Genomic DNA, 8,303 nt, shown 5'->3' with positions numbered 1-8,303 from the left:
TTTAACTCTCAGTTGAGCTCTTCTTGTGTTGTGCAACATATATATATAATAGCACTGTTTTAACAAGACCAGAAACCAGGCTGCATTACAGTAGATTGACAGTATTAGAGTTATGATATCCACATTACTGATAATCAAATTGTGTCGCATTGTGCAGCCTCATACCCGGGGCCTGTACTACGAAGCTGGTTCAACCTAACCTGGATATGTTTGAGTTACCCGGATACCCTAATCCAAAACATACGCGCTCTCACTAAACGGTCCTAAGACCCGGGTTATCAAGTGGATCGCTCAAGCCAGCCGTGTCCTATCTAGGTTAGGTGCGCGTTCACATGAAAGGGGTGGTATTTGGAGCATTCGACCAATCAGAAACATGGAGAAGCGTCCTGACAGCGCAGCGTCATACTTCCTGAATGAAAAGTCAACTATAATATTAGACATATGAAGAAGTTAAACTTTAAACATCCATGACTTAAACACTTGATCCAGGATCAAAGCCACAGAGCTGCACCTGCAAGGTGAATACAGCTGGCAAAAGAACAAGTGTTTGAATGCGTACATTAACAGGTTTATGATATCACTGCCCCGTCTAAAACACGATCTGACTTTAATTACATTTGTCTCGAGTGTTTCGTCAACTTAATGTGTTGCTTAAAATAATACTTCTGCATACAGTCTGTGACGCTGTGAGTGTTGCACAGCCAGATACGGCTCAGCTGACTCAGATCAGGAGATATATGATACATTATGAAGTGATATGCCGCGGACTGTACTTAATGTTACTCTGATCCGGTTACTTGTGTTGTGGCAGATATTTAAGTAAGCTTTCTTAACGCTAATGTTATAATAGTCAGATTGCTCTGAAGATGGAGCTGATATTCTATTAATGTTCACGTTCACACAGTCGGTGATTTTTGCCGGTCGTCTTTCCTGCGACGGCAGCTTTTCTGTATTCCCTTTCTCCTGTAATATGACTTGATCGCTTTAAACTCCGCACACTGAGCTCTGATTGGTCAGCAGGCAGTGCTTTCACTGAGTTGAGCTCTTAGCCTGCAACCTAACCTGCTCCGGACCAGGTTAGCCGCTAAGCATAAGTTACCATGGAGATCTAGCCTGCTAAAAAGAGAACCAGCGTCGTAGGACCGGAAAGCCGGAGTTTTCCCGAAAGTTAGCCGCTAAGCGAAAATCCTGCTTCGTCGTACAGGCCTCTGGATTTAAACATAATACATAAAGAGGCAAACAGAAAATAACACAACATTAAAAAAAAATCACACACCTCATAAATTGAACTCGATTTAAAATCAATTGCTTATATTGACGGCGTTGTACTTGTCAGCGTTTATTTTAACTTCTAATATTCAGTTATTGAAAGGCTTATAGTGTGTTTTTGTTGTAACTTGTATTTGACAACATCTCATAAATATGCAGTGACGACTGTGTGTCTGTCTGTGTGTGTGTGTGTCTGTCTGTCTGTCTGTCTGTCTGTCTGTCTGTCTGTGTGTGTGTGTGTGTGTACCTGATGAATGGCCACGCCCAAACAGTTGAGCATCACCTCCGGCTGTTCCCTCAGCGCTGTGGTCAGATCAGGAAGTGCTTCACACACTCTTTTGTCGCCTGTCAAATCTGCATAATCCACCAGAACACTGCCCTGACGCTCAATCTCATCCTGACACACACACACACACACACACACACACACACACACACACACACACACACACACACACACACACACACACACACACACACACACACACACACAAAGTCACCACACACAACAACACACACACACAAACACCACACACACACACACACACAACACACACACACACAACACACCCACACACACACACACAAAGCACAACACACACACACACACACACACACACACACACACACACACCACACACACACACACACACACACACACACACACACACACACACACCACACACACACACACACACACACAACACACACACACACACACACACACACACACACACACACACACACACACACACACACACACACACACACACACACACACACAGTGAAATGCTGACCCGAATGGATAACTGTTTTAGCGGAAAGTTACTGACCTTATCATAAAGTTGAATCTTGGAACTGAAATATTTCTCGAACACTCTGATCTTCTCCACACTGGGCGAGCTCTCTATGAAGCCTGCAAATATAGTCAGATTAAGACGATTTTATACAATGTAATGTCAACAGAATGATTTATTAGAATTGAAAACAAGATATAAACAAACACGGACCTTCTGTGAAGTAGAGCGTCCATCCTTTGTACGGACACAATATATCCAGAGTGGTCTGGAAGGGGACTGAAGAGGCAGACGGGACGTAAAATATGACGCATGTTGTTCCAGCTTTTCATGTCAAACTTGTATTTTAATTAGATAGAATTTAAGATACTTGTATTTACTTTTCTTAAACACGCTGTCAGCAAACAGATGCTACTGTAGATCCTCTAACACAATGTTTTTTCAATAGATGTTTGCAGGTTCATCCATCACATTGTTTTGTATTCATTCATAAAATGGAAGGGAATTCAAACTCACCTCTCTGGTTGCTGAAGGTATTGATTCCTCCTCCACCAGCTGATCCTCCTCTCCATGGTCTACCCCTCCATCTCCCACCTCCTCTCCATCCTCCCCCACCACCACCTCCTCTTTCTCCCCCACTACCTCCTCTCCATCCTCCCCCAGCTCCTCCTCTTGATCCACCACTACCTCCTCCACCTCCTCTCCATCCTCCCCCACCACCACCTCCTCTTTCTCCCCCTCTACCACCTCCTCCTCCTCCTCTCCATCCTCCCCCAGCTCCTCCTCTTGATCCACCACTACCTCCTCCACCTCCTCTCCATCCTCCATTTCCTCCCCTCCCCGAGCCTCTCCTTGATTCCTCTCCACTCATCACTTTCCTAAAACAAAACAAGAAAGAGAGTCAGAGTTAGGGTTGGGAACCGTAACTCGGTTCCAGATGAGAACCGATAAGAAAATTCCGGGTACGTACAAAATACACAATTTCGGTTCTGCTTAACGGTTCCTAAACGCGGTAGACCCTGTATTCCAGCGGGTCCGTCTGCACCGCGGTGACCCGGTGGAATACAGGGCGGACCTGGAGAATCACAGAGCGGCCGGCTCGGTACGCTGATGGCCGGCACCGCCCTTCATTTTTTTAAACGGCATCATGTAAGTTGCGCTGACAGGCGACAGAGGTCCACAGTTGCCCCGCAGCGAGGCTCCCCCGCCCTCCAGTAGACAGTTCACGAGCTCAGTCACTTCATAACACCAAAGATGGGTCGCGGTAAACGCTCTGAAGTGAGGCTCCACTACACTAAGAAAGAAAAAGACAAGGCACAGTGTAATAGCTGGCCACAGGCATAGGAGCTCAGTTCAAATAAAGCACAGCTATTGTGCAATACAGTTGTATTGCATGTATATTTTTTATTTGTAACAATTTCAGTTAAAGCTTATAAGAATAAAGATATTTTTGTTATCTAAACGTTTGACCTCTTTCTTTTAAAATGTTGGAATCGAAACGGGGAATCGATAAGAACCGGAATCGATAAGCAGAACCGGAATCGGAATCGATACATTTCAAACGATACCCATCCCTAGTCAGAGTACAAAAATAGGTGGTTGATTTTCTTTGAGTTGTTTCAGTCCAACATGTGACACGCATGCAGGTGTGTTGAATGAACACCAACATAGAAATTAGGGGGGAAACAAATAGAATGTTTTATCAAGTGCTATACAAAAATAAGGACACTTGTTGCTCTGCATGACATACACTTACTGCCCAAATAAACTGTGATGTAACTTGTTTTCCCTTCAAAAAATAATACTGTGAATGTAGTGCCGACGTGGTGTCAGCCAATACCTTTAAGATTACGCTGAATTAAAAAAAGACTAACCAACCATCAGAGGTGGAGGAAGTACTCAGATCTTGTACTTGAGTAAAAGTAGAACCAGAGTGTAGGAATACTCTTTTACACAAGTCCTGCATTCAGAAATCTTACTCAAGTAAAAGTAGAAAAGTATTCTCATCAAAATATAGTTAAAGTACTAAAAGTAGAAGTACTCATTATACAGATTCTAATAACACAGCTAGTTTGAATGACTTTGTATACTGCAGGGTAGCTTGTGGATTTACTCCAGGTGGAACTAAAGTCTGATTCAACACTTATCCACATCTGTAAAGTAACTAACGGTATTAAATACATGTAGTGGAGTAAAAGTACACCATGTACCTCTGAATTGTAGTGGGGTAGAAGTACAACAACACATTGAAACACTACAAGTACCTCAACATTACAGTACTTGAGTAAATGTACTTAGTTACTTTCCAACACTGTCCAAACCCCATTTAAAAACACTGAATTTAGTGCCAACTCAGGGTGATTAAGGTTACATAGAACAAAACAAATGAAGACTTTAACAATTATATTACGTTATATTTCGGTATAAAAATAGTCTAATATAAAGTGCTTTAAATCAGCAAATCCCAACGTTTAAAAATTAACCGTTAAGAGTTTAGACAAGACAAGGCAAGTTTATTTATAAATTATATAGCACCTTTCAACACAAGGCAATTCAAAGTGCTTTACAAAAAATGAAAGACATTAAGAAAATGGCATTTAAAATCAGTCATTAAAAAGAAAAGATAATAAAATAAACATTAAAAGAAAAATACATGGATAAAAGTTATAGTGCGGTTTAAGATGTGAATAGTTCAATTAAAAGCAGCGGCAAAAAGAAAAGTCTTTAGTCTGGATTTAAAAGTAGTCAGAGTTGCAGCGGACCTGCAGGTTTCTGGGAGTCTGTTCCGTTTAGCTAACGTTAGTAACTGTTGACGGGATGGTTTGTACCCTTTGCTGCAAATAAATCACTATAATAATAGTTTCTGAATATCTACTGAATCAGCTAAAGTTCCTTTTCTTTTCATCTGATCCACAAACATTAAAATACATTTTTAATTGAGCAGAAGTCAAAATCATTTTTAACGGTTTTGGTTTGCTTTGACGTCGTTGTTAGATAAATGGTGTCAGTTTTCGGATTAAAAACTACAATTCCCGTTAAAACACTACTTTAGAAAAAGTGTGGAAATACATACATACCTTTCGTGTTGACTTGCGAACAATTATGACGATTAAAAAGGTTGGAAATATATTTAATTCACTTAAAACGTTACGAATATTCTGGATGTTTACACTGTCAAAGTTCCCTCCACTGACGTTAAAGCTTCTTCTTCGGCTGTTAGGTCATCACATTGGTACTCTGACGCTTTACTGCCCCCCCAAGGACACCAGCGGTACTACAAGTAGGAATATTACAGGCCATAACGATTAAACATCTAATAATATTCGTTAAAATGTATAATACAAATTATAATATATACAACAAAAATAGCGTATTGTTTTGGTATCCTTGGGACACTGTGTTGGTGATTCATTTGGATGTAATTAATCAGTAATAGGCAAAAATAAACAACATAAATATGAACCTTCATTATCATTCTTGTCTGGTAAATTCGGTGAAAAGTTTTGAAAAAGTATTTGCATTCATAATATATGTTATTCCTGGATACAACCCAACATTGAAGAATATTTGAAGCACATTAAGTTAGTTTTAAAAGGTTTACACAACTCTCTTTCGCCATCTTGTGGACATTTTGAGTCATATAGCTCACATTTCTCTGACAGACCAACACATCAAATACATGTGTGATACGTGTCCTTTATTTCTTCCTATCTTCTATTATTCTTCACAATCGTTCTCTCTCTTTTTTCAAGTGTTTCCCCTCCCTTTCATATCGGACACACATGACTATATTCTTTTTAATTTGGCCTCAAATTGTGCATAGTGTTGCGACAACTATGCAGTCTGGAGCAGTTCAATCAATCAATCAATGTTTATTTATATAGCCCAATATCATAAATGTTACATTTGTCTCAGTGGTCTTCACAGTTTGTACAGAATATCAGTATGACAATACGACACCCTCTGTCCTTAGACCCTCTGTCCTTAGACCCTCTGTCCTTAGACCCTCACATCGTACAAGGAAAAACTTCCGGAGAAAACCCACAGTTTAAAGGGAAAAATGGGAGAAACCTCAGGGAGAGCAACAGAGGAGGGATCCCTCTCCCAGGACGGACAGACGTGCATGCCGTGTGTAAATTGAAAAGATAATACATTTGCAACATAGGTAGTCCAAATGTTTGGAAATGCATGCATGTGTGTATAATAGGAAGATGAATCCACGAGGATATCCATCCAGGACCTATGATCCAGGACCACAGCCACGACTCAAGATCCAGGGCTCGCGATGCAGGACACAGGACCGCAGGATCATCCATGACTCCGGATCCCGGCGTATATAGACACCAAAAAGAAAGACATTTGGGGAAGCTGGGTTAATCGGAACATGAGAGTACACAGGTATAGACAGAGAGAAGGAAGAAGTAAGATGTCCCCCGACAAACTAAGCCTATATCAGCAAAACTAGGGGCTGAATCTAATCAGCCCTAACTATAAGCTTTATCAAAAAGGAAGGTCTTAAGCGCACTCTTAAAAACGGATAGGGTGTCTGCCGCCCGAACACAAACTGGAAGCTGATTCCACAAATGTGGAGCTTGATAAGAAAAGGCTCTGGCTCCCATTGTACTTTCAGAGACTCTAGGGACAACCAACAACCCTGCATTCTTGGAACGCAATGCCCTATAGGACAGTAGGGTATAATGAGTTCTTTAAGGTAAGATGGCGCCTGCCCATTAAGGGCTTTGTAGGCGAGAAGAAGAATTTTAAATTCTATCCTGTGTTCTAGGGAGCCAGTGTAAGGCAGCCAGAACAGGAGTAATGTGGTCCCTTTTCCTAACTCTGGTTAGTACACGAGCTGCAGCATTTTGAATCAGCTGAAGCGACTTGACTGACTTCTTGGTACACCCTGATAATAAAGAGTTACAATAATCCAGCCTTGAAGTAACAAATGCATGGACTAGTTTCTCACATGCACATTGTATTTGATTACTTGAGGACCCTCATCGACGTAAATGGACTCAAGATTAACTTTATTGTGGTTGCACACAAAGTAGGTGCCTGTTAAAACAAATTGCTATTTAGAATCTAACAGAAAACACTCTTAAAGTAAACATTTATCCAGAAAAAGGTAAAATGTATGAAAACACACACACACACACACACACACACACACACACACACACACACACACACACACACACACACACACACACACACACACACACACACACACACACACACACACACACACACACACACACACACACACACACACACACGGGAGTGTTTGAAGTGGGACAGAAAGACAGAGAGAACAAGGTGGAAAATCAATACATGGCCTGGAGTAGTTAGCGGTAATAGCTAAAGTCTGAAAGGGATGGATACACACACACACGTGCATGCACACACACACACACACACACACACACACACACACACACACACACACACACACACACACACACACACACACACACACACACACACACACACACACACACACACACACACACACACACACACACACACACACACACACACACACACACACACACAGACAGAAGGAAAGACACAGAAATATAGATAGAGTGAGAGATATGACTCTTAATTCTATATCATTATGTCCAGTGCTTATCAAAAAGGCCTCTTTTTCTCTCTGTGTGTGTGGTGTGTGCATGTGCGTGTGTGTGTGTGCGTGTGCGTGTGTGTCTGTGTGAGGAGACATCAAGAAGCTGCGACACTCAGCGAGGCTTTTTTAATCTCCTCTTAATCAGTCAACAGCAAACGTTTTACAAAATCAATGAAGTTCCTTGAAACAAAGACGGATGCTTTTTTAAACCCGCTTGTTTTCAGACAGAGTTTGCGACCCCAAAGTTAAGTGAGTCCCTGCTGCTGCCGGGCTGTGACATGACGAGAGTTTACAAATGTTTCAAGCGAGTGTGTGTGACGGGGTGAGGGACTTCATTATTTAAGAGTGTGTGTGTGAGTTTGCACACCGAGTCAAACTGAGTTATTTTCACAGCAGCGCTCCTCTGCCTCCATCCTGAACTATCGGCAGCTGCGATCCTCTCCAACATTCAATCAGTTTCTCAGCTGGAGTTTGAGTTTGTCACACTGAGGAACCAGGAATGTATTTATTTCCTCCTGTCCCTCTCCCACTGATTTAAAAATGCATGATTTTTGTATCAGATTTACAATTTTGTCCATTTGTGGGTTGATTTTATCTAGGTTCATTGACAC

Source organism: Gymnodraco acuticeps, unplaced genomic scaffold, assembly GCF_902827175.1.
Source record: "Gymnodraco acuticeps unplaced genomic scaffold, fGymAcu1.1, whole genome shotgun sequence".
NCBI classification, from domain to species: Eukaryota; Metazoa; Chordata; class Actinopteri; order Perciformes; family Bathydraconidae; genus Gymnodraco; species Gymnodraco acuticeps.
Note: the sequence above shows the minus strand (reverse complement) of the source record.